Raw genomic sequence first — 26,915 nt, forward strand, 5'->3', positions numbered from 1 at the left:
GCTGGTCTTGAGCCAGCCTCAGCTCTTGGTTGTCACATTTAGGGACTCCATGGTTCTCTGGTCCTTGAAGCTCTCTCCTCTGCATGTATCTGATCTTCTGCCCCCAACGTCTCCCTGGAATCTTCTCTGGAAATCCTAGACCAGTGATGGCGAATCTTTTAGAGATAAGCACCCAAACTGTGACCCAAAACCCACCTTACTTATCACAAAGCAACAACTTCTGCATTAAGCCTAAATATCGAGGTTTTAGGTTAGAAAAAAAGACTCATACGTTAACATCTTTTGTCTTAAAAGGAAAGCAAATAACACACATGCCATAGGGTCGCCCCCACTGTCCTAGATTGCACTGCTCTGTCCCATCAGGCCAGGACTGGGTTCCCACCTCTTTCCTCAGCACAGTGCAGGCTGGAAGCTCAGGGCAGTCTTCCGAGGTGCGACGTGGGCTCTAAGTACAGCAGGCTGAAGAGGCCCTGCACAAATCTATCCTTTCATTGTGTAATGGTGAAGCTGAGTCCCAGGAGAGTGAAGAATGCTATATATCTGAGGTCACATGGCTCAAAGGAGGTCTCCTGGGTCCACATTCAGAAGTTTACCCATGCAGTAAGTATATCTCAAGAGTTACAGGTGGGTACAGCTATCAGGTCCCTGATGCATGAGAGGGATAAACACATGCAGTAATCACACAGATACACAACTGCTCACCATGAGCTGTGCTAGGAAAGTTCTTCTTTCAATTTTATTTTTATTAGTCCATGTTGCAGTACATATGATTGCATTCATCGTGGAGAGCTGGTCCATGTGCGGCATACAGCTTAAATCCTTTTGCTTCTCTTTTCCTCCCTTCCTTCCATCCTTCCTCAGGAAAGGAAGTTGGATAGAGTGAGCCATGGGCGTGCAGGATAAGGGACCTCTTCTAAGCTGGAAAGTCAGGAGAGGCTTCTCCAAGAGATGACCTTTGTCATGAAAGGTAAATAGCAGCACACAGAGTTAACTAGATCTTTCTAAGGAGGAGGATAAAGGTCTTCTAGGCAGGAGAAATCATGAGTGAAGTAGGAACAAGACAAGCTCAGAAAGAAGTCTGGATGCCTGCAGTCAGAGTGACAGGGAGATGGGGAAGAGTCGGAGGCCATGGAAGTCCACAGGGCCTGAGCCCAGGGCCAAGAGGCCACCTTGGGGTTCTGCCTGCAGTCTCTGTGGCATGGAGAGCCACACAGAAGGAGAGCAGGACAATAATGGGATGCCTCTGAACATTCCATTCCCACCTCCAGGCCTTCTCTTACCTCTCTGGCACGCTAGAGATCATCATTAGGGGAGTTTTATGCAGCTCTGCATTCCTCTCTGTAGCTAGCCCTGTACAGAGTGGTGCTTCATAAATACGCATTGATTAACCTCTCGGTGCACAGCCCTGCTGATTGCACGCTCTCCGGAAGCGCCCTGTCTTTGGCTTCCATGCTGCTTTGCACGTCAGCTCTCTCACATTCTGACTCCTCCACCCTTCTCTTTCCCACTGTTTCATGCTTATCTGCTTTTTCATCATTGGTTTTTTGTTGGTCAGTTGGTTGGTTTGCTGTATCAGGCATCAGACTCAAGACTTCACACATGCTAGGCAGGTACACTACCACTTAGCTACAGCCCTGGTCCCTTTCTAAATTTTCGAAACTCACTAAGTTGCCCGGGAGGGGCTCAGGTTGACAGTCTTCCTGCCTCAACCTCTTCTGTCACTGGGGGCTACAGGTGGACACCACCATGCCCAGCTTCTGCCCTCTTTCTTCTTTTCCTGATCTCCCCTGGGCTATCTGGTGACCCCCAACAGTGGGACTCCCTTTCTTCTGGGGCAAGTTGTCTGTCATCACTAGACCTGGCCCACAGAAAGCACCCAATGCGTTTCTTTCCTTGGTGCTGGGGCTTGAACTGCATGCTAAGTGCCTGTTTTACCACTGAGCTACATCTCCCACCCATCACCAATGATTCGATGAGACTTAGACTTACATATCATGTGACTCCAGATGAATTTCAAATTAGTCTGCAATGTCAGTCTACTGTGGAGACTGAGGTCGGGACAGTAGTCACCTATGGGAAAACAAGAGGGACAGAGCACCGGGAGTCTGCAGCAGGCCATCTGGAAATGCTCATCTGTGGTAGTGGTCCAGGCGTCAGCACATGAGAAAATTCCTGAGACTACTGCTCTCACTGTGCATGGTGTGTCTCTACGCAAAAGGAGACAAAAGCAGTGTCCCAGCATCACTCTGCTGAGTGGAGGGGCCCCTCTCTAACCACTTTACCTGTCCACCACAAGGCCCATCTCATCCACTGCCCGATACTCTGTTTCTAGTAGCTTGGTTCCCAAATCTCAGGCAATCTGCTCCACAGCATGGCCATGGTCCCTCATCACACAGCCTCCCAAGACCCAGGAACACAAACTGTGGTCACACAGAATGACACTGATCCTCGAGACATGTCGCCCTTGTGACTATGCCACACGGCAAAAACAAGGTGAATCGGGAGCTCTTTTTAGGCAAAGAATTGCAAGTTCAAGGCTGGCTAGCCCCTGTCTTGAATATACAGACAAGCAAGGAATTTTCTCTGGCTGTGGGTGGAAGAGGAAGCTGGAGGCACCTGAACATAACGATGGTATGCTGCTCTGGGTTTTGAAGACAGAGAGGCCAGAGGGCAGTTTCTAGGTGTTGAGAGTGACCCTTCATGACAGCCCACAAGGAAACAGGAGCCACAGCAAGAGACTGAATTCTAATAACAAAAATGAGGCTCTGCCTGGTGGTGCATTCCACTAATCCCAGCACTCTAGGAGTCAGAAGCAGAAGGACTGCAGGTTCAAGCCCAACCTGAGCAATTTAGTGCCTTAGTGAGACCTTGTCTCAAAATAAAAAAGAAAAAATGTCCTGGGGATAGAACTTTGTGTGAAGGCCCTGGGTTCAATCTTAATACAGAAAAAGAACACAGGAACAAGTGTTAAGCACCCCCCTGCAGGGTTTAGGTGTAGACTGGCCAGTGCTTTGATTTCAGCTTTGTGAGACTAAGAGAAAAATCAAGCATGCCTGCATTCTGACCTCCAGGACCATGAGATTTCAAAATGGGTGTTTTTTTTTTAATCCACTATGTTTAAGGTAAATTATGACAGCAGCCATAGACAACTAATACACATCTTAAATTCCATCCATGCACGAGCCCTTCCTTAGGGAAGGGCTGCATTTCCATCCCTTCCTTACCCTTCCTCTTCTTCCACGGTGGCTCAGACCCCTGACCTCAGTCTAGCCATTTGAAATATTCACCTGCAAACCTCTCTCCCTAAACTCATCCATCCTACTCCCTGCCACCAGAATTATTTTCCAGTCACAAACTTGCCCACATCCTTCTCCTGCTCAAAAAGCTTCCATGGCACGATAGCTTGGTGGTTATATTCTGGAACCAGGATGAGGTATAAAATCCACTCCACTTCTTAGTAGTAGGTGATCCAGAGCAAGATGGTTAACCCCCTATCAATTGCAAGTAATAGTACTATCTTCCTATGGCAGCTTCATAGATTAAATGAAGTAAGCACGCAAAACGCAGTTAAGACCGGGCCCAGCACAGACAAGGACTACACTATGTGAAGGTGGTGACTGATGGATAGCAGCAGCAGCGTCTGTCTTCCACCTGGCCAACAGAGCCTCCCGCAGCTGCACTTCACAGCCTCAGCCCCGACACACGGCACACGCCTCGCCAGCTCTCTGTCTCGCCCTTCTCTGTTCACCTGCCCTTTTTCCTTCTGTCTGCATCAGCAATCCAATTCACTGATTCACAGGGTCCAGGCTCCACAGCCTCAGGGCTGCTAATGACACAAGCTAACTTATGTCACACATGGGCTTAGCCCTTCCTATGGCTCTCACAGCTCTCCAGATACAACCCCAGATTACTTCCAAAGGCCCCAGGGAGCCAGGCCACCCGGCTGCTCACATCCCCAGCCTGTGGCACTCTGGCCTCACCATCCCGACCCTCTGTCCCGGGCTGCCCCCTACTCTCTCCTCTCTCTTTTTCTTCATACTTAGTGCCCACTTGTCCTTCCATTTCCTGCCTAACTCCCCGGAGAACTCCTAGCCTCCTGACCAGGCCAAACTGCTCTCACTGGCTCTCAGAAAGCTCCTGCAGGGCAGATCAGAGGAACAAGTCACACAGCCCGTGGGCTTCTTTACCACCGTGAGTCCCACACACCCCGCCCCCCAGCGAGAGCTCCAAGTCTGGCTAGAGCCTAAGTGTCTGGAAAAGGAATGAACGAATAAAATGCCCAGATGAGTTGCTTTGTCAGCTCATCTGGACTTTCCCCCACCAAGGTGGTCTGGCCCCACACTGTGGCTTGTGTACCCCACTTCCCAACGGGCTTTCCTGCCAACTCCATCCTGTGAATCCATCCAAACACAGCAATCTTGGCCACGGGTCATCTTGACCAAGTATGAGCCACACCTCTCTCCTTGTCCCACAGAAACCATCTGTGTGCTACACACTTCCTTTCTGACTGTGAAAATATCACATGCACGTTGCAGAAATCTTAGATACCATGATGATGTATAAAATAGGAAATAAAAAATTAAACACTTCAAATGTTACAACCCAGAGATAATTGCTACTTTTAATATAGAATACATCTACCCATTTTCCCACATGTAACTATGAAAACATTTTTAAACCTCATAACAAATAAATGTGGTACATATTAATCTCCCCATTTGCAAAAGTTTAGACAAAAAGTTTAGATGAATTTAAGAACTTGTTTAAAGAGTCAATAATCTGGAGCTTTGGAGGTACAAGTACAGCCAAAAATCTTCATTAAGGGTAACTCAAGTTTCAGTCTACTCAAAAGCTCATGACATAGCAAAAGATTTTGTTTAGCAACAAAAATTGTTGAAAGAAGAGAAACCAAGCAAGCCTTCCCTTGAAGCAGGCTCTGCCATGCGGATCAGACAGGGCCTCAGCCAGAAGAGAAACCACTCCTTCCTGTGAGCCAGCTGGAGTGGGCTGAAAAACCAGAAGAGCATCCCCTCCGCTGCTGATTGGGAAGACTCAGGGTGAGATGTTGGCGACTGAGAGAAAGGGGACAGCTCCATGCGTGTGTGGGTTGGTTGACTCTGCAGGCCTAGGGCTGGTGCTCTGGGCATCCACCTGAAGGATGTAGTGTGCACTGTGTCAGCTGTGGGGATTTCCTGTTGTGTTTCTGAACTCCAGTGTTTTGCTCCATTGTACTGTTTTGTTTTATCCCTGTCCCTGTATCTGGCAACCTGAGCAACTATTTTGAAAGTACCAATGTGCAGTACTGTTCATTGTTTTGTTTTGTTCCAATTTATTGTTTTGTTTTATTCAATATTGTGTTTTTGATCAGTCTTATTGTTTTGTGCTGTTTGACTTTGCTACATCTGATGGTATGGACAACTACTGTGATGATAACAAGATACATTATGGTAGCCATGGTTGATTCCTATTTTCCTGTTTTGAAGTTCTGTTCCACTCTCACTGCTTAGTTTTGATTGACTTGATTCAGTTTTGTTTTGTTGGACTTTATTCTCCTTAAAATAAAGTAAAATAAAAAGAACTTGTGTAAAGCCAAAAGACCAGAATAAAACAGGACCATGGCTGTAACCCAAGCTGCTACCTCCCTAGCTCTTCTGCTCTTCGTGGGTATATCACATGCCCAGGTAGGTGCCTCTGCCTCTGCCTCTGCCTCACTCTTCTGACAGCACTGCTCTCTCCCCTCCCTGCCCAAAAGCCAGACCCCTCTGACACAGTCCCTTTAAGCCCAGCAATGCTGCCTCCAGAATAGACACTCTGGCAACCTTGTACACACTAATATCCACTCAGTGAATAACCAGCACATCCGCAAAACATGATGCTGCACCGTTATGAAAAGAACAAGAATACTATACCTCCAAATAGTTGTGGTTTGTTTTATTTTGTTTGTTGTGCTACTGAGGACTGAACTCAGGAGTGCTTTAGTACTGAGCTATATCCCCAAACCTTTTATAATTAATCAATTAATTAATTAGAGCCAGGGTCTTGCAAAATTGCTTAGGCTGGCCTTGAACTTACAGTTCTCCTGCCTCAACCTCCAGAAGAGATAGTTGGGTTTGTTGTCATTTGAAACAGAATCTCACTCCATAATCCAAGCTGGCTTCGAATTTGCTCTGAGGCCCAGACTGGCCCTGAGTTCATGATCCTTTTGCCTCAGTCTCCAAAGTGGTGAGATAATAGGCATGCACCCTCATGCCAGCTGCTAATAAAAAAAGATGTAGAAAGACATGAATAATTTACTACCACTTATGAATGTAGAGTATTCCCATAAAAACACACAAATACACTAGTAGTTAGTTTTAGAAAGGAGACAGAAAGTGAAGGATGTGAGGAGTCTTGATTTGCATCTTGTGTCATGCTTAAATTTTTCCATATCCACATATAAGTGAAAAAAAAACCAGGCCATCCCCTGTGTGTGTGTGTGTGTGTGTGTGCACGTATGTGTCTGTGTGCACACTTATGGCACGGGGTTCCCTGCTTCCCAATGAGGCTCATCTGTCTCCTGTTTGTGGGGTCTGAAGACCTTTGCTTCCCTATCAGGCAGGTAAGATTCTACAAGGCCAAGGACTTTCCTTGTAGCCCCAACCCGACCACCCACTACCTGTGAAACTTCGAACAGTCACTTGACCTTCCTTGGCAGGTGATGAGTTCTCCACCAGCCTGCTAGCTTCCTGGTCCTCCCCCACTCTGTGCCCTCTGCCTGTTCTCTCTTCTGTCTTGACGGTTCTTCCCCCATGAACTAGCTTTCCCATCATCCTGGAAGAAAGAGCTGTCACTTCTTGGGCCAGGCTCTTCCCCTTGCTCTGCTCTCGCAAGCCCATTGCCTTGGCAGGAACAATTCAGCCGCTGTGTACCCTCCCAGTCACCACACTCTGCAAAGGCAAGAGCCACATGCCCATCACTCAGGTGCAGGACTGGAGATGCCATGTGAGCTCAGTAGTTGTTTTCTTCCTGACTAGACAGTTGCATCTCCCTGTCCTGCTCCTGGGTCTGGAAGAGCACTAGTGTGCTCCCCTGGGTCACTAATGAAAGACAGATGTCACTGGGGAACAGGCCCCTCCCTTCCTATGCCCAGAAAGGCCCTTCAGCCACTTGGACACCAGAACCTGAGATCTTCCCACTGTCACAGCCATAGTCTCAAAGCAAAACCCTGCAGGTCCCAGGCCAGTCTAGGCATCTTCCTCAAGGGAGGACCCTATTCAAGCCAAGGCCAGGACCATGCCTGACAAGCCGAGCCCCGCTCCCAGCCCAGCCTGGTTGACCAGCCCATCAATCCTGCTCCCAGGGGTACAAGCCAATCTCTCTTGCTTTCCTAAACCCGTCTCCCTGGCAGAGCCTGGAGGAGCCTTCAATCGAATTAATCCCAGCCTGGCGGCAATGACGAAGACAGATTTCTCCACCAAACGATCCATTTGTATCTTGTGCGCACTCACTTGGTTTTTTTTCTGTGTGGATGTTCAAAATATCATGAAAAAGGCGTTAGCTGGGTAGCTGTGGCGCAGCAAAATAATAGAGTGATCTGGCAATGCGCTCCTGACCTTGCAGGACAGCTAATCCATCCGCACATCTATCTTAATTATTCCCAGTTACAAAAGAGAAACTCCACCATCCATTCATTTGGGGATGGCAATTCCATCTTCCACCCCCCACACACACACTCCCCACCTCGTCTCCACTACTCCCCTAGCCAGGCTTGGGCTCTACACCCAGCCCCACCTAGTCTACTGGATCCCTGAGGTCCCTGGTGACCTCTTCTCCAGACCCCAAGGAGGCCTGTGGAGGAGGTACAGGGGCACACAGGGCAGGGGCTCCTCAGGACACACACACTGGTGTCTTCACACAGGCAGCCCACAGCTCTGCCTCAGCCAGACAGTGGCTGTCCGCCCTTCTCCTAGAGAGGCCCATTTCCACCCTTACCCCAACCACTGTCTATGCACTTCCTGCTGCCCTGCTGACACTAGGCAGGTGCTGGGATGGGTACTCCAACCAAGAACAAGTTGCCTCAGAGCTTGACCTGTCTATTTCCCATCCCCAAAACCCAAGGACCTATTGGGCACACTCCACCTCTCAGCCCAGGTGCTGGGGATTGAACCAAGGCCTCAAGCACCCCCAAGGTGAGCACTCTTCCACTGAGCCACAACCTCCTGCTAAGTTGCCCAGGCTGGCCTCAATTTTTCAGTCCTTATGCTTCAGTCTGCTGAATAGTTGAAATTATAGGCACACACCGGCAGGCCTACTGCTTACTATGACCCAGGAATCTAGTCCTGGAGGGCAAAGTTTGAATTGTGAGAGGAAGAGAGGGAAAAAGTGAAGGACACAAGGGGGACCACTTTATGCAAAAATTTTGCAAGCAGGAGAAAATGGAAGAGGGAGTGGGTGTGCAAAGGTCACTGAGAAGCCCAGTGAAGAGCCTGCTTTCAGAACAGAATGGAGCTAATTGTGCCAGCTGCACCTTGGGGATGGCTGTGTCAGTCTCGGAAGCCCTTTCTAATTCTGCCCTTAATGTATGATTTTTCAGATCCCTCATTCTAATGATTTTAATGCAATCAGTAAAACTAGGCATGTAATTGTCTTGGCTCTGTGCATGGCCACGGCTGCTCCAGGGAGCCCCATGCTCCTGGCCCTGTCACCCTCCTCCCCCAGCTTCCAGCAGCTCTATCAACAAGTACACAGCAGACTCCCCCTGCTCTTAGGGTCACACAGGACACAGGAGGTTCAGGCCCTGCCTGTGAGAAGCAGGTGTGGTGGCAGTAGGCATGCTCTGGGGCCCAGCCTGGCTGGACTGCACGGGCCAGAGAAGGAAGAGGAGGAGGGCAGTCATCCCGGAGGACTCAGTGCCCCTATGCCCTTCCAAAGCAGCAGGCAGCCGGGCTGGGCCTTCGGGGTAGTGTGCAGGGGAAAGGCCATTTGTCCCGAGACAATGGCAGAGAAAGGGTCTCCAAGAGGCTGTTGAGAGCCAATTTGTAGTGGTGACTGCGGAGGTTGCTCCAAAGGCTGAGAACAGCTGGAGCTCCGGGTGACTGATGGGTGGACCCAGGAGGGGGACCATTGGTCTGGCAAACACAAAGGCTCCGATGGTGCGCGGGTGGGGCCCGTCAAAATCATTAAGTGCTGAAGATGGGAGCCGGCAGACTTCAGATGGGACCAGTGTGCCGGGGGAAGAGGTCAGGAGCTCTCCCCGCCCTCCCTGCGCCCCTCCTCCACTCTCTACCCTGCACTCCGCTCGGGAAGCTCCATGTGCTCCGACCTGCACAGAAGCGCTGCGCCCAAGCCCAAGTCCCTGCTTTCCTTGGCGGGGAGGAATGAGTTTGTAGCCCTGTTGGGGGCGGGGGGGGGGGAAGGGGTTGTCTGGAGAAGCTCCCCACCTCTCTCTCCTCTCTGGAGGACTTGATCTCAGGTCTAGCATTCCCTTTCCAGAGAACAGAGCATTCCTGAGTCTGGACCACGACAGTTCTCGCCCCACTACAGTGGGGAAACTGAGGCCCAGGATATTGGATGCTGCTGCTTCTGGGTCTCTCCTCCCCAGACATGGGAGATGTTTCTTTGCAGGCCTTCCCCACTGGGTGTCCGGGTGCTGCAGAGGCCTGGTTCTCCCGCCCCAGCAGCCCCCACCACGCGCGTCCGCTGGAGAGCAGGCGCAGTGACCCGGCCAGGTGGCGATGATGCGGCCGGCCGCGCCGGTCACTCTTGGCCGCTCCCCGCGAGCAGCCCGACCCCTCGCACGGGTCACGGCGCCGGCAAAACTCCCTGACACAGAAACGCCGCAGGGCCTGCGTGTGTCGCCAGCAATCCTCCTTCTGATGGGAAGCGACAGCTCAGTTCAATCCCCTCCCACCGCGTTTGGCTGCATCCCTCCGCGTGGCAGGGTGGAGGAGGGACACCCGCGCGGACACTGCACGACTCCTCACTGGCTCTACAAGATCGCTAGGGAAGGGGAGGACGGAGGGGGGTGACCACGCGGGGCTATGGTGGAGCGAGTTGGGCAGGTGTGTCTCGGGCACGTGTCAGCAACAGACAGCCTGCTGTGACCAACCCCACTCGCGCCCCAAAAGCCAGGGCACAATGTGAAGGTGGTTGCCAGAGCACTGAGGGGCACTGGCATGCCTGCCAGGCCCCAGAGCGTCCCTCTGCCCTCTCCCTGCGGGTTGAACGCAGAACCCTCTCCACTCCCTCACTTGTGTGGGCACCCGGATTGGTGGCACACACACACACACACACACACACACACACACAGCCTCACAAACACTGCCACGGCCACCACCCACGAGCGTGGGAGAGCCAGTGCCTTGTGCAGAAGCAGGCACACTGCGGTCTGGTCCTTTAGTCGGTTGGTAGCAAGCCTCAAGGATTCGAGGCCACATCCTTGCCTTGGGCCTGCGGAGGAGTTGGCCCTTCACCCCACTCCTCCTCCGACGTTCCTCAGCTTGCTTCCTCCTGCACCTTTGGACTCATCCTTATCTTCCTGGCTTCAGAGGGGCGAAACTGGTGTTGAAAGAGAAAGCAGAGATCCTACCCCTCTCCACGACCAGGGTACCCTGCAGTCCCTGTGGGCTCTTGGTGCCTTGAGAGAGGGGCACTCCCCTCCTCCAGAGCTGCTACTGCCTGGCTGGCAGGGACCTGACTCTTTCCACGACAACCTGGCCTGGAGCACAGCCACTCCAGGAGCCCCCTCCGCCTCTGTGTGTGTGTGCCTCACTGCACTGGCCTTCCTGGGCGGCTTGCCACCGGCCTTTAGGAGTCCTGGGAGCCCACATCAAGCAGGCAACCTGTTCACCCTGGTCCACCCAACCTGTGTGCCACTGATTCCTGATGAATGAATGAAGGACGTAGGGGGGATGCTGTGGATGTGCTCCTGTCTCTGCTGCTGGGGTAACTGTGGCGGCCAGGAGGAGGTGGGAGCAGAAACAGCCCCCAACATTCCCCGGTGTAAGTTCCAGCAAAGTGCCCACCGCTCTCAGCTGCCTAACAGGGAGGCATCCACTTGATGAGGAATGAGACTGGAGGCAGCATGCTGGCACACACCATAACCTCAGCACCTGGGAGGCAAAGGCAGGCAGATCATAAATTCGAGTCCAGACTAGATAACCCAGTGACTTGGTGAGAACTCCTGTTTCAACATCAATAGTAAAAAGAGTTTGGGGTATAGCTCATGCAGCTCAGTGCAAAAGCTTTGGGGAGAGGGGTCACAGAAATGAAAGCACAGAGACGTTATGCTAATTCCCCAGGGTCACAAAGCTTGCCAGACTGTTGGACCCTAAAGCTGAGGGTGCTGACTGCTTCTGCCTCCCTCTTCAGGGATCCAGAGAGTACAGTGAGGACCATCTCTGGTAGCCATGCCACACCTCTCCAGTGAGGGAGCCTCTGACCCCATCTCTAAGAAGGGCTGTAGGTCACACCTCCCTTCCAAGCCCTTCTTTACCCCTGAGGCCCCTCCCTCTCTGTTGTCTGTGCTGTGTTGCTCTGCTCCTCATCACTGTCTTCTCAGTATCACTAGGGCCCTGAACACTTCCAGGAAGCCAGAACCATGATCTTGGTCTCACCACTGACTAGCTGGTGGCCTTGGGAAAATCACAAATCCTCCCTGTCCTTGATGTCTCAGAATGTGTGTGTGGATGGGGGAGCTTGAGTAGATGACTTCCAGTCGCCACCAGCGACCCCAGCATGGGCACTCTGGACACTAATCCCTGTTGAGACAAGGTTGGAACCTCAGCACAGTCTGCCCCAGGCCCCCCAGGAGGACTCTGGCTCAAAGAGGGCTGGGAAATGCTGTGAATTAATCACCATCAGACCTCTGGTCGCTGTTCATCTCTGTAAACAAACATTTTAATATGCTGTAATTAATTACATCTGCCACACCGACCCTCCTCTGGTTCATCCTTCTTTAGCTTTTCTTCTGTCCACCCTAGACTGAATCCCTGCTCCACATCAGGGCCTGAAAACTAGGCAGGGTCCCCTGAGCCCAGCTTTCCTGCCTCCGCCCCCACATCGGCTGCAGGGGCTCACATCTGCCATGCCACTCTGCGGCTTTTTGTTCAGTTTTCTGTCTCTCCAATGCCCGTCTGTCTTTCTGGTAGCCCTTTGTCTCTAATTCTCTCTGCCTGGATTTCCTTCCCCAGGGACACATTCTGGAGAGAGCCATTTATCCCAAGTGCATCCTCCAGGGCTAGACCCGGAGATTTACAGGGACGGTCCGGGACCCTCTACTCCCTGTCCTAAAAACCGCCGGGTGTCCTCCCACCGAGTGTCTCTTCCCATCCCACTCTCCTCTCCAGCAGCAGCTCACAGTGAAAACCAAAGAGGGGACACAATTTCCCAAGTGAGTACACCTGCCTATGCCACAATCACTTTTCTCCAGATCCAGGAGATGCACCTTGTGCGCCTCAGCACCGTGCCCCACCCCTAGCGTCCAGTGGTATCATTAGAGGGTAGGCACCTGGGTGGCGCCCCTCAGCTCAACTCGTGGAAGGAGCAAACTCTTTCTGGGGTGGTTGGGGGGGGGGTCCAGGGGTTCCCTGGTCCAGGGGAGAGGGCGGGAAGTAACTGGCCTCATCGGGAAACAGGAACCCTAGACAGGACTAGATGACGCTCAGGCGCCTGGAGCTCTGGGCTGCAAGAGGACTGCAAAGCCCCAGGCCGCGCAGGGAGAGCCGGGAGCTGGGTGGGCGGGGTAGCGGGGCGCCGCCAGGAGTAGCGCAAGGAACGAGCAGAATGAAATGCAGATGCAAAACGTGCTCGTAAGAGTTTCCTCTCTCTCCCCATCTGCCAAAGCCGAGATTTTAATCTTTAATCCATGAGCAATCAGCGAGCAGCGGCGAATGGCACATTACAGATGTTTTACTGTCGCGTGCGCTCGCAGCCTCCACGCTCGGCACAGGCGCGCCGGCCCCGCCCTCCCCGCAGCAGGTCCCGGGAACCCGGCCCGCGCCTGCCCGCGGCGGCCCAGTGCAGGCTGCGGGCCGCTCCAGGCAGGGAGCGGGCCCTCGCCTAATCCGGCCTCCATCCGCCCAGGCGGCGCGAGCGGGGACATCCATGGGGCCAAGGCGGATGCCGACCTCGACCAAGCAAGGGCCTCAGAGTCCCGAGAGCCGAGCCCTTCCATCTCGCTACCCCTCCCATCCCCATCTAGATGAGCGCTCCAGATGTTTGGCGGAGCTGGGGCTCTGTTTTCCAGATGCTGGCCAGCCTTGCTCTCGCGTGGTGGGACCGCCACCCTTTCTGCAGGGGAAAGGAGCAGGTCAACGCGGTGGGATTTGCTAGGGATGGAGTCTCAAAGCACCGCTGGTAAAAATCTCTCGCGGGGGGGGGGGGGGGTCCGCAACCTGTAAAGGGGGAGGAGGGTGTTATGCGCAGGGAGGGAGGTGGGAAGCCAAGAATGTGACAGGGAGCCTCACAGGCTTGGAGCCACAGAAGCTGGGATATATTCTCCAGCTCAAAATCCTAAGTAACAATGATGCCAGTTTTCAAAGACATATTGAGATGACTATTTGGTTAATCTCTGTCACTTCCACCAGCTCATAAATTCTTCAGATCCAGGATTGTGTTTCACAAATCATGATGCTCCCTGGGTCTAGCACAGGGCCCGGCACAAGGGGAGATGTGCAATGAAACTCGTTGACTAAGTACATCAACCCTGCTAAGCTCATGGGCCACGTTTCCTTGTGTTATCGCAGATATAGAAGGGCATCGTCCAGGTGCAGCACTCGCCTGCCCCATGTCTGGGGGACACCACTGCCCAGACTGCAGCCTCCTTCTCAGGTAGCCGCCCTTCTTCACAACGGTCCTTGGGTCTTGCTCCTTATACAGCAGGGAACCCAGGGCAAGAGCCTGGCTGCCCAGATCCTGAAGCTAGGCCCTGACTCAGTCTCCCCCAGGCGGGCCTCCAACCCCTCCTGGCTTCCCAACCCCGTGCTTCCAAATGCACCCCAGCGCTAGCCCGCAGGCACCGCTCTTCTGCGGGACTCCCACTCCCTCTCAGATGATTTCCAATCTCCTGAAGAAGGAAAAGAAAGACTGTGAGGACAGAAACTGCGGGGGACACAGAGATGGAAAGAGACATGGCTGAAAAGGAAGAAGTCCACAAAAGGGGCAGGAGTGGACGCTGTGTCCTGGAGCCTGGGGAGGGAGCAGAGGGCAGGGAGGGCGAAGCCGCGGGCCTGAGGAGGAGGAGGAGGAGGAGGAGGAGGAGGAGGAGGAGGAGGAGGAGGAGGAGGAGGAGCGGGAGTCTCACGGAGACCAGGCCGAGCTGGCCTTTGAAACCCAGGCCCGGGAGGCGGCAGCGCGAGGGAAGCTGGGCGAGAGGCGACGGAGCCGCGTGTGTTTTTATTATTATTATTTCTGATTAAAGAGAAATTCATCTCATCTCTGCCTCCTGCCAGGGGCCGAGGAGCCGCCATTGGGGTTAACGGTGCGGAAGAATACAAAAAAATTTCATTGAGGAGGATTATAAAAGTTACTAGCTGGAACATTAACAGAAGAGTAACTTGTAAAAAATGCAGTATTACAATATTCACAAGGACGGCAGAGCGTGGTAAAGCTATAAAATTCAACATTAAAATCTTCCACAGCCTAGATAACCTAGTTAACAAACATGTATTGGAACTACTTTCTATCAGGCCCGAGGTTGCCAGCCTGAGGCCCATCACACCTCGGCCGCAGTTGGCCCCGCCCCCGCCCCCTCCGGGAGACTGGGTCCAGTCCAGCCCAACCTGGGCAGAACGCACCCTGCCCAGGGAGGGTTAGGGTTAGGCGGGAACCCCCGCTGGTCCCGCCCCCAATCATCTCACAATCACACCGAGGCCGCATGGGGAGGAGCTGCCGGTGGCCCCGCCCCCCGCCTCCCTTTTTTGCGGAGAATGGGTCCAGCCCAAGCCCGGTCAGAACCCAGGCACACTCACTCTTGAAGTAGCCATCAAACCAGAGAATTTAGCGTAGATTACATTTCTGTAAATGCAGGAGGTGTATAAACTGTATTAGAGGATTCTGTGTGTATTCAGAGTCCCACATGTGTGTGCAGTGTGTGCCCAGGAACCCTGTGTGTATGTGCACAGTACTTGAGCACATATGCATGGTATCTAAATATGCATGTGAGTAGGAGGACAGGGCACAATGTTTCCATGGTATCCATTTATGAAGAGCATGTGTGTGTGTGTCTGTGCAGGATGCACGTATATGTAAGCTATGTATGTACAGAGCACGGGTATTTACTGAATGTGTGTGTGTGATGTGTTATTCTATAGGCTCACTGTGTCACTTCAGGCATGACATATTTTTTGCGAGGCATATTTAAAAGGGAATATAAGTTTACATGGTTCTGCAGAGCATGTATCAGAGGGCATTGTGTGGTTCTTAGCACCAGATATTTGTGGGTACAGTAGTATCAAAGCACATTTGCTATGTATGCACAATATTAGTTTATGAACAATTGTACATGACATAGTATATATAAATAGTGTGCATGGCATATGTACCAGTGTGCAGTGTGAGTGCATATAAGCATAAGGGGTGTTGCTGGATGCATGTGCCCAGGTATTGTGTGTGTATTCATATATGATTAGTTTCTGCATGTTTGAGCAGAATAGACACACATGAAAGGCACACATATATGTATGTGATAACAAAACACATGGACATGGCTTGTACCTGCCAGCCCAGCGTCTCAGGCTCCACACATGTGGTGGTCATCACGATAGACTCAGGGGCTGAGTTTTGGGAAGCTGAACTGTAGCTTGGCTGGGTACTGAGTCTGTAATTTTGGGCAAAGGACTTAACTTCTGGCTTAGTATCTTACTTTGCAAAATGATGACACTGCCAATTTCAGAGTTGTTATTAGGGTTAGGTGGGTTAATGCTTGCTACATTAAGCAGAATAATAATCAGTCACTGGCACCCAAAATCTTAACTCCCAAACCTGTGATTGTTACCTTTCTGCAGCCAGGGATATAGCTCAGTGGCACAGCATCTGCCTGGCAAGTGTGAGGTCCTGAGCAAGATTCCCCGATACCAAAAAAAAAGTATGTTACCTTTCTGGCAAAGGAAATTTTGCAGATGTGATTAAGGATCTCGAAGTGATTATCCTGGGTTATGTGTACAGACCTAAGATCATCACAAAAGTCCCTTAGAAAGAAGCAAGAGTATCAAAGTCAAAGGCAGAGTGAGAACAGAGGCATAGGTGACCATGTAGCCATGAGCCAAGGAATGTGAATAGCTTCCTAAAGCTGGGGAAAAGAAGGAAACAAATTCTCCCCAGGGCTTCCAAAAACAAAAAAGTGCCAGGTGTCATGGCACACACCTGCAATCCTAGCACTCAGGAGGCTGAGGCAGGAGAAGCACCATGAGTTCAAGTCCAGCCTGAACTGCATAGAGACCCTGTCTCAAAAAGAAAAGGAATAAAGCTCTCCCGCCCCACTTCAAACTTCTGAACCCAAGAAGCCTATGATAACAAATGCATTGTTTTAAGTTACTAAAATGCTGATAATTTGTTATAGCAGCAGTAGGAAATTAACACTTATAAAGTGCCTAGGACAGTGTTAATCAAATACATTACCAGCAAGTACTTTATAACTATTTGTATAATAAATCTCTTGAAGGTGACACTTGAAGCCTTAGGGGAGGCCTGATTGATCATCCAGTTGCCAGATTAGCCATCTAAGGCTGCACTGAGCCCCATGCCTTCCCAGAGTCTGAGTCCTGCTTGAGCCTGACCTTTGCCCGCACAGCACAGACACAGTGCTCCTCCTGTATGTCTGCCTGCCTGCCCTCCCTTAGTCAAGCACAGGGCTGGGATCCAGGTCTGGGGCTGAGATGATGGGGAGCAGCAGGTCGAGAATCTTGTGTTTCATTCCCTTTTTGTCCAGGTTTGGCAGGAAAACACAGTTGTTATTAGAAAGGGAAAGCTGTGAAGGAATGCGGTGCCTTGAGAGCCCTTAGAGAATATACATGTTCTATGCACAGAAAGCTCAGCAACCACCAGGCTCTAAATCACACTGGCCAGGGCTCAAGTCACAGAACTCCAGCCACCAATGGATGACGTTTTGTTCAAAGGTCATGGCTGTTCTGTTACTTCTGCCTCCATCTCCAGCTTGGGGCCCATTTGAGGTCTTCCCTATGGTTCTCTAAGGAAATGGAGAACTCCTGGAAATGTTGAGGTTGATTTGCACCACAATGTGTGCCTCAGTTGCCTCATCAGCAAAAGGAGAATCTAAGAATCAAACCCTTTTCTGCCTTCCTCAGAGGGGATTTTATTTTTTTTTTTTGTACCAGGGATTGAACTCGTGACCTCACGCTTGCCAGGCAGGTGCTTATGCCACTGAGCTACAGGCCTGGCCCACTCATAGAGTATTTGAAAGAGAATTTGCTCCATATTCACTTACTGTTAATGCCCTTGCTCCTGGAGTCAAGTATTCATGTTTATTTGGAGAAAAGAGATGACTCTTCTTGCTCTTTGGCATAAGATCATGCAAGGGCAATAGGGAGGATGGGCACAGGGAACCTGGAACCACCTACTGTTGGAAGCTAGACTTCATTTCTCACATGGCAGATGACCTGCGGAGTCTGTCCCTCCAGGCATCTGCTCTCTTGCTATGCAAGTGTATTTGACAAACACACAGGTATGTTTATCCATGTTAGAGAGCAGTTTGCACACTCCTGGAGGGCCCCAGAGAGGAGTGACAGACACTTTTGGGAAGAGTTCACAGTGAGGTACAAAACAGGACTGAGCTGTAGCTCGGCAGTAGAGCGTACACCTAGCATGGATGTGGCTCTGGGTTTAGTGCCCAGTACTGGAAAAACAAAAGATTACAGAGTGTACTATGTGCACTGAAATAGGTAAGGACCACACTGGGGAGTGAGAATACCCAGATAAGACTCTCAACTCTGCCACTTCCTAGCCAGTTTATCTCTGGGCACCATAATTTACTCTTCTGCTTCAGCATTTCCATCTGTAAAATGGGATAATAACAGTACCTGATTCATAAGCTCTGAGGATCAAATGTAACCTGAAGTGTCACATTGCCTGGCACAGAACAAGTTCTCAATAAATGCTGTTGTTGACCCCCGTGGCATTACGATCCTGGCTCCTTTCTCTGCTAGGAAAAGGCAGTGTGGTGTTCTTGGTCCATGAGCCAAGAAAGCTCCCTCACTAGCCAATCATGTGGTGCCCAAAACCTGGTGCTGCTGGTCTAGCCAGAAGCCTGCATACGCAAGGCATGTTACCACTGAGCTGGCGCCAGCCTCCCAGTGGCTCAACCTGAGCCATCTCATGAATGCAAACAATGAACCCAACATCGAAGGGACACCTATAAAGAGCCTATAAACGTGTGCCCCAAAGGCTGCAGCTGGCCCCTAGCCAGGGTTCTAAAGACCCAAACTGTGTGTGGGTAAATGACACAGTTGCACAACAGAGGCTGGACATGTAGCTTGGGAGGATAGCACAGGGCAAGTGTGCACAAGATTCCAGGAACAAACAGCAACAATACAGGGGTAAAGGGGAAACAACAGTTGCCCTCCCAACCTCACCACTTGAGGCGATCACCGATTCCAGCTTCTTGTGAACCACCACAATGCGGGTACATACGATTGTGCACATGTAGGTATGTTCACTTCTTTTATCCTGTGAATGACACTCGTCATTTCATGCTTTTGTTTCACTTTATTTACTTTGGAGACCTTTTCACACCTGTACATTTCAAAGGTAAAGTACATTGTTACAGATGATGCTACTTCCTGAGGAGTCAAAGCTAAACGGGTAGTCGGCTGGATGGCTGATACCAGTCATTCCCCCAGGCTCCGAGACGGCTGTTGCTCCTGGGCTGTCTTATGCTGAAAAGCAAGGTGAGCTGCCACTGTTTTCCAAATAAATAAATGTGAACACTTGATTCCAGAAGCCAAGGCATCAACAGTAAGTGAACATGGAGCAAATTCTTTCAATTCTCTTAAAGCCCTACAAGGCAAAAAAAGCAACTGAGGCCCACACTGTGGTGCACATCAATCCAGTCATTCCAGTAACTCCAAAGATACTTCTGACCTGCAAACAGAGCTGCAGCAACTCTTTTTCTACATCTGTCATTTTTCACCTGCATAAGTAAGTGGTTTGTTTTTAAATTTTTAATTAATTTCCAATTTTTTTTTGAGACAGGGTCTCACTATGTGATTCGGACTGGCCTTTAACTCGAAGTGATCTTCCTGCTTCAGCCTCCAGAGTGTTGGCATTACAGGAATGTGCCACCATGCCCAGCTTTCAAAGAATTTTAAGTAAATCTTTGACCCACATTTAAAAATATTGGATAACTCACATGTAATCCCAGCACTCAGGCTGGGCAAGAGAGTCACCACAAGTTCAAGGCCAGCCCATGCTACACAGTGAGCTCAAATCCAATCTGGACTATATAGCAAGACCCCATTTCCAAAAAAAAAAAAAAGAATTAGACAACTGCTTTAGCATGATGGCACACACTTACAGTCTCAGCAAGCTAGGAGTCTGAGGCAGGAGGATCTCACTAGAATCACTGGCTCCTGCTTCCGCAGGGCAGCAGTCTCCACAGCTGAGGAATCATGCAGGTGGGGGGCATCGCTCCATGGCTGAGCATGACTTAGCATGCAGTAGGCCCTGGGTTCAGTCCCCAGCACAAATGAAGAAAGCAAGAAGCCTTTGGTTGCTCAGATTCCTCCTTCCTTGCTTTCATCCCAACTTTTCTCACCTTCTAGGTGTCTGAGCCCCTGGGAAGAGCACTTACAGATGGTCTCTGCAGCCAAAATAAGCACTCGGAGATCCTTTTGTCACACATGGCCTGCTCAAGGACTTGGGTTTCCTGCCATACATGTCCTAGGGGTTGCATTCTTAAGGAGCTGGGGAGCTGGCAGCTGGGGCCAGGAGGAGTGAGGCCTCTGTCCCCTCTACAGGACTGCCACAGCTCTGCAGGGAGGGGTTCTTTCAACCACATGAACACTAACCTGCCTGCCAGGGCTGTGCCAGCCAACACAGGAGCCATTAGCCACAATCATGCCAAATACACTAGTTTAATTAAATAAAAAATCAGTTCTCCACTCACACTTGATGTTTTTCAAGTGCTCAGTAGCCACCTACAGCTAGTGTCAGCACAAGCAGTGCAGGGACAGGACACCAGCATCACTGCAGGAGGTTCTGCAGCATACTCTGTTCTGGACTGTACCTTCCACGGAGGCAAGGGCTGCTGTGCCATCCCCAACGAAATTCCCAAGCTAAGCCCAGCGCTGGCCCCCTGGCCCTGAGAAGGTCCTGGGGGAAGGTTTCTGAATTAACAATCCAGGAATGAATGGAGGAATAAGCATATCAGCGGTCCACAGGGAGCACATCTACAGAGCCGTCTGGGGCAGTTCAGGCTGTGGCATTTTGCTGGGGGCCAGGTCTAGGACCTGCAGACTGGCTGCTGTCAGGGGCCAGCCCTGCGACTTTGCTGCTGGCCCCTGGGAACCTTGCCTCCCTGAGTCTATGAGCAGCCCTGGGACCCGGAAAAGTAGTGATGGTTGGGGGTGGCAGAGCAGGCAAGACTCTTCCAAGAGCAGTGAGATGGGCAGAAGATGTCCCAGACTGCGTGCGTGCGGTGGGTGGGGCCGCCGGGGAGTCAGGAGAGCGGGATCAAAGCCTGGCGCAGTGGTGCTCAGAGCTGAGCGCAGCTCCCCGGGGAGAAGGCAGACACTGGCGATGTTACTCGGAGTTGGAGACGATGATAAATATGATAATTTGTATAAAATCTGAATGGGTCTTGTTTTCAGGGAGAATGCCTCGGATGATGAATGGGCCCGGCTCTCAGATAGATGGCTGATAAAAAGTGTATTGGATTGTTGAGAGCGATTTTAATTCTCAGTCCATACCTGCAGATGCCGGCCCGCGCTGGCCTCCACCTCCTCCTGCCCAGGGTGCGGGGCAGCGGGCAGCCCGGCTGGCCTCAGCGGCTCAGGAGGCTCCCGAAATGACTCTAATTACAGAGTTATTAATTTTAAGAGGAGGGTGAGCGAGGGGTTTATGATTATTAATCGAGCGCTGGCGCTTGGTGGGCAGGGCGGGCAGGGCAGCGCGGAGCGCACAGGGAGCGCAGGGATGTGGGCAGCCCCAAACTAGGCGCGCTCTGCGGAGGCAGTGGCTGGGCCCTCCCGAGGCGGGATGCAGGCGGCAGTCTCCCCCCTCCCCTCCCCGCACTCATCCAGGCGACACTCGCCTCTGCCTCGTCTGACCCAGCTGGCCAGCCTGTGGCCCTGGCCTGTGCAGTCCTGAGTTCCTAGGACGCCCTCTTTGCTGCTCCCAGCTCCTGGCTCACACAGGTGCCTAGGAGCATGAGAGCCTGGAGCCTGTGATGATGGGCATGTGACCTTGCCATTGTCATTCAGGGCGTCCTACTGTGTGTGGAGCTCTGGCATGCAGGCACTTGGAGGCTTCCATTTCCCAGTCCACAGGCATGCGGCTGAGTGGAGATAGTTTACACGTGGATGTCGTGGGCCACGCACACCCCAGTATACTCAACCTTCCCTTGGCAGGAAGGGCTGGGTAGCCGCAGGAGAAACCCCTATCTCTAGTTAATGTCCATGCAGCCCTTCTCCTGCGCCTGCTCCCCAACTGAGTCAGTTGGTGCCTAAAACTGTTAGAGGAAAGGAACTGCGGGCTGGGGATTTAGCTCAGGGGCTGGGGATTTAGCTCGGCGGCATAAGCACCTGCCTTGCAAGCAGGCGGTTGTGAGTTCGATCCCTGGTACCAATAAAAATGAAAAAGACAAAAAAAAAAAAAAAAAGGAAAGGAACTGCACCCTGGGAAATAAGACCCTAAGAGGAGCCCCTCAGTGTTTTGGGCACTTTGCAGTGGATATCTGCTTAGATACAGTGCCTGTTTCAAAGACTTGGAGATGGCCTGCAAGAGCGGCAATTGAGTGCTTGGGAAATGGTTATTCTGGAAAAGAAAGAAACAAAGAAGAGAGAGGGGAGGGAGGGAAGGTGGGGGAGGGAGGGAGAGGAGAGGAGAGGAGAGGAGAGAAAGAAAGAAAGAAAGAAAGAAAGAAAAGAAGGGAAGGGAAGGAAAGGAAAGGATCCTCTCCAGACATCCCCAGACCTTTCCTCTCCTGTGCACAGGGAGGGACACACACACACACACACACACACTCCTAAGACTGGAAGAGCAGGAGGGAACCTCAGAGAGGGACAGTAGCCTGTGGCCTCACAGTCTGGGTTGGCCAAGTCCTAGTGGCCAGCTCTGAGTTCTCAGACTTATCCTGGGCAGAAGAGACAAAAGAGGAGTAAGGTGGTGAAAGGGGACTTTATGGGGCCTGCAAGGGAGAGGGACCAGGAAATGATTTCACCAAAAAGAAACCCTAAGAGTCCTGTGAGGACTCTCTCAACCAAAAAGCCTTCTTCCCCTCTGCCTTTGGGGACCAGAAGTTTCTGATGTACCATATGCTTACCAGTGTAGGTCACAGAGTGCCTATCTGGCACAAAGCCTGACGCCAGCACCTATTTACAGGAGTTGAGGAACAGTTACAAAACACTGTGTTGCAGTTTCCTCACCTATAAAATGCAACTCACAATAGTAGGTGACCCTTGAGGGAACTGCTGGGCCTGAAGCACCTGGGATGATGTGGACACACAGTTAATGCCCTTGAATATTGGGAGTACAAACTCTCACCCCTGGATTGACAACTCCAGGTCATTTTCTTGGCACCTCTGACACCCAACACCTGCATGGAGACAGAGCCTAAACAATGACAGAGAAGTCCAGGGCTGGTGGGGATTCGAGTTAACATGGTCAAATGTCCACAGGGATATGTGAACTTATTAACCCACCCAATAGTTCTGTAAGGCAGAAATTCTTGTCCCCATTTTACAGATGCAAACATTTAGGCACAGTGTATTCACAAGATCCACCCAAGTTCTGCTCCTGCTTTCTCCGACATCTTAGGAGGTGGAGAAAAAACTGCTGCCCCAGGATGATACATGTCTCCCACATCAATGACCTCTACAGGAGTGGGCTTGCCAAGGAAGAGGGGTAGATTAGAGCACACCAAGGAGGGGCCAGAGTTGAGACTGAAGTTACTGGGGAGCCAGCTTTGGTGGCACAGACCTGGTAGATAGAAGCAGGAAGATTGCCACAAGTTCTCAGTAAATAAAGTTATCCAGAAAGCCTTCATCTCATCCCAGCACTAATATGTAAGTGCCCACATATACGTGTCCAGTCTGCCACCAACCTGCCTCTCATATCTCACCTCTCTTCTCTAACTCCCCAGACTGTTTTGCTCTGACGCTTCATACCACCTCTCACAGAGGCCTTCACCCAGTCTCCTCCCTTGCTCCCCTGCAATCTGTGGTCCGGATCTCCAGGAGGCCTCCTCTCCAAATCCTTCCAAGGAGTCTCCACAGCAGAACTCCTTCATGGCTCTGCTTGCCTCCCTGTGCTACTAGCCTTGCCTTCAGGTTGGCCTCAAGGAATCCTTTTCAGGTTCCCAACTACGTGGGCTGTCCCTTCTTCGGGGAATACATTCCCCATTTATCCCCTGCATTTAGGTTCTATCTAATCGTCTCGCAACCCCATCTCCTTCTACAAGTGTTCTCCAGCACCCTGGCGTGTTCCCCTGCTTTCCAGTCACCAATGCAGCCTGCACCGTGAGGCTTTCAGCAGCTTCTCTTTGCAACCAGCTAACGTTCTCCTTGAAATGCCAGCCATCGTGGAATTCATCTTAAAACCACGGTCTGGCACGGTGCGGACTCGCAGCGCCCGCAGCCTTATGTTAGCCGGGCTCCTCGACGCCTTCGGCCGAGGGCAAAGAGCTCAGGTTTAGGTGTCAGCTGTGCGCTGTCTGCATGGAAGCGCCCCCGACGGCCTTCTCCACTCTCCTCACTCCGCGCGGGGCCGCGTCACTAGCGAAGTCTGGGGTTGTGGCGCGACCCAGAAGGTTCGAGGACGAAGGCTTCCCCTGGGCGGACGTTTGTCACCCCAGGCCGAGGCAGCGCTCCGCTCCCCCAGGGCCTCCGGGGCTCCGCTCGGCCTCCTGGGGGCGCCAAACCGCAGAGGCCGCCGTGGGCCATGAGGCCAAGGCAGGGCCAGCGTCCGTTCTGCCCGCACCGCGACCTGGCCCGCCTGGCGGGCCCCACCCTGCCCCCTGCTCCTCGCTCCGGCCCACGTTTCCGCTTCTCGGCCCCTTTCCCACCCCCACTGCTCCTCCCTCTCGCGCCTCTTCCTGCCCTTCCTCCCTCGCCCTGTGGCCCGAGTTGGCGCGGGGTAGCAGGTTGGTGGCGGCGGGAAGTGCGCCCTCGGCTGGCGCGGGGCTGGCGCGGGGTCGCGGAGCTCGCAGCGTGATTTGCCCTCGCTCGCTGCGGCTCTGCGGGGTGACGGGCGGGGGCGTCTCCGAGCGCCTCCACGCCGGGCGGGAAGTTCGGGAGCCCGCGCGCGCCCGGGGAGCCGTGCGCCTTTCATGCACTCACCCCGCCTCCCGCCCTGGGCCCACGACACTGTCCCCCACCGGCACCCCTTCCAGGGGCCTGCGTGCACTGCGCCCTGGTCTCCAGCCCGGAACCCAGCGCGACCTCCCCGGCTGCGGCGCCACGCGAACCCGGCCGCCGCGGGCCGCGCCACAGGACTCGGGCAGAGACCCAGGCCTCTGCGCCCCGGGCCGTCTTTTATTCCGCTTCTTCTCTGACTCCTCCCTCTTTCTGGTCCTCTCCTCTTAACTTCTTCCCCTCTTCAGCTTCCCTCGGTTTCCTCCGCTTCCATCCTCGCTCCTCTACTCCCCGCCCGACTCCTGCACTATCTTCGCGGGTTTAGCCTCTCTCTCCGCGCGCTCCCTCCCGGCCTCTGCCTGGCGAGGGGGCGCCGCGCCCTCCTCCTACTCCGCCCCACCCGTCCTCCTGCGGCCCCGTCTGGCGGGCCCGGGCCGGCTCCCCCGCCGCCGCGGTGATTTATTCGCCTCACCCGGCGGAGTCAGGTGCTGAAGCGAGCCCCGGAACGAGGGAACAGATTTTCTCCCAGGAAGGGTTTTGTGAGCTAAAGGACGCTAATTACCGGGCGAGGGCCGCGCGATGCAGAGGGGAGGTGCGCGGGGCCCAGTGCCTCTGACCGGAGCTTCCCCTGGAGCCTCGCGCCCCCGCACCCCTCGCCTGGCTTTCGCTCTTCCCTGGGAACTTTCCTGTCTGAGTTAACTATTAACCGCTGGCGAAAGGCAATTTTCTTCGGAATTTCAGCGATTTCCTTCTGGAGGTGCAGGCAGATTAACATGCAAACGGCGGCGATGCTGGAGCCTGCGCGCAGGCAGGCGAGGATGCCTCTGTCCCTCCAAACTGTCCTGGGCACAGCGGAAAACTACCGCCCGGGCCCCCACCGCGGACTGCGCAAGCGGGCGTGACCAAGTGGTGCCGGCGGGTGCTTGGGGTGAGGGTGGAAAAAGCCGCGCGCTCTTGGCAGGTGTGAGATGGGCAGCTTAACCTGGGGTAAGCCGAAGGCTCAAAGCAGCAGCCCATACTACCAGGCAAGCAGCTGGTCCTTGCTGGAACCTTGGTGCACGGGGCCTTGTGTTGGCATAGGCAAACTCAGGGGAAAGCGCTGCCGGGCCTGCAGAACCCCACCCTGTACCTCTTCACTGTAAGCCACAGTCAACAGACTGAGCCTCACACACTCATACTCTCAGCTCTGGCCTGAGCCAGCTGTGGACTTTACCCAACTTGAGCTGCTGGGCACAAACTCCTAGACTTTTTCTCCTTTCTGGCCCGCCCTGGTCTTTCTGAAGCAAAGAAGAGATTAATGCTTGCCTCCAGAATCTCCCAAAGTGGCCTCGCTTTGCTGGGACATTAGTCCTTGGCCACCTGCCATGCAATGGGCAATGGGCAAATTCTTTGCTGAAAGGCACTGGTACTTGCAGCAGTGAAGTTGGCAGGGCCATGGCCACTCATTGCCCTGCATCTGCCTGGCCTGGTCTGGCCTGCCGTAGTGCCAGCCTGGACCCCAGTTGATTGTCAGGTCAGTTGCTGGGTTTTGTACCTGCTGGAGTTGTGAACCATTAGCCCTTGGAAAGGCCCAGCACCCTACTTTTACCTGCCACACTGTGTTCACCCACAGCAGGGCTCCTTCTGCTTCTGCCTCCATCTCTGTCTCTGTCTCTCTCTCTGTGTCTCTGTCTCTCTTGTTTGTTCCGAGCAGGGACACTGATTGCGCCTTATGAAGTTCTAACTGGTTTTGTGTCAGGAAGATCTTTCTCGCAGCTACTCAGCCTGGCGTGACGGATTAAACATCAACTAGTTAAATAAAAATTAATATCAACTGCCTCCTAACTTCTAATGTCATGTTGTTTATAACTAATGAACTGATTAGGGGATAAACACATCACAGACATTCAGCTCTCCTGCTTGGGCTCCTCTGCAGCCCGCTGCCCACTGCCCACTGCCCACTGCCAGCTGCTGGGCCAGGAGGGGGCTGTGCCGGGGTCCAGGCCGACTGTAAGACCTAAGAGCACCCCAGGGCTGTCTACTTTGGTCTTTTTCATTCCCTCCCTCTGTCTGTTCTCATTCTCTTCCTTTGTGTACTTTCTTTTCTCATTCTTCCCCTTCCTGTTCTTTATTTCTACTGCTTTCCTCCCTTCCCTTCCCTTCCCCTTTTTCCTTTTCTTTTGCTCCTTGGCCTCTGTCCATCAGACTGTGCCCAGGTCGTCTCTCTTCTGTCTCCACAGTTACTCCTTCTTCCTCACCCACTTTCCCTCTTTCTGCCAATTTAGCCTCCAATCCATCCCCGAGTCTGTCTTCTCCTCTCCTCCCTCCTTTCTGCCCCTTCTTTCCTCTCCTTCCTCATGTGGATCCACTCTGCCCTGGCCTGTGCAGAGCAGTATTTCCAATTTTCTTGAGTTCTTCCCTGCTAGAAAGTAG

General features: G+C 52.6%; 1 long non-coding RNA gene across 1 annotated transcript; it reads right to left on the reverse strand.

The window, feature by feature from the left end:
- Positions 1–498: 498 nt before the first annotated feature.
- Positions 499–26,239, reverse strand: LOC106028767 (uncharacterized). Its single transcript, XR_001202399.2, has 4 exons — positions 26,092–26,239; positions 1,990–2,070; positions 1,281–1,350; positions 499–953 (listed from the first exon to the last, which is right to left on the reverse strand). It is a non-coding gene; the product is annotated as an uncharacterized LOC106028767 (long non-coding RNA).
- Between the last annotated feature and the right edge of the window lie 676 nt (positions 26,240–26,915).

Source organism: Cavia porcellus, unplaced genomic scaffold (assembly GCF_034190915.1).
Source record: "Cavia porcellus strain 051 isolate PalLab524CR breed Dunkin Hartley unplaced genomic scaffold, mCavPor4.1 scaffold_2, whole genome shotgun sequence".
Classification (NCBI taxonomy): domain Eukaryota; kingdom Metazoa; phylum Chordata; class Mammalia; order Rodentia; family Caviidae; genus Cavia; species Cavia porcellus.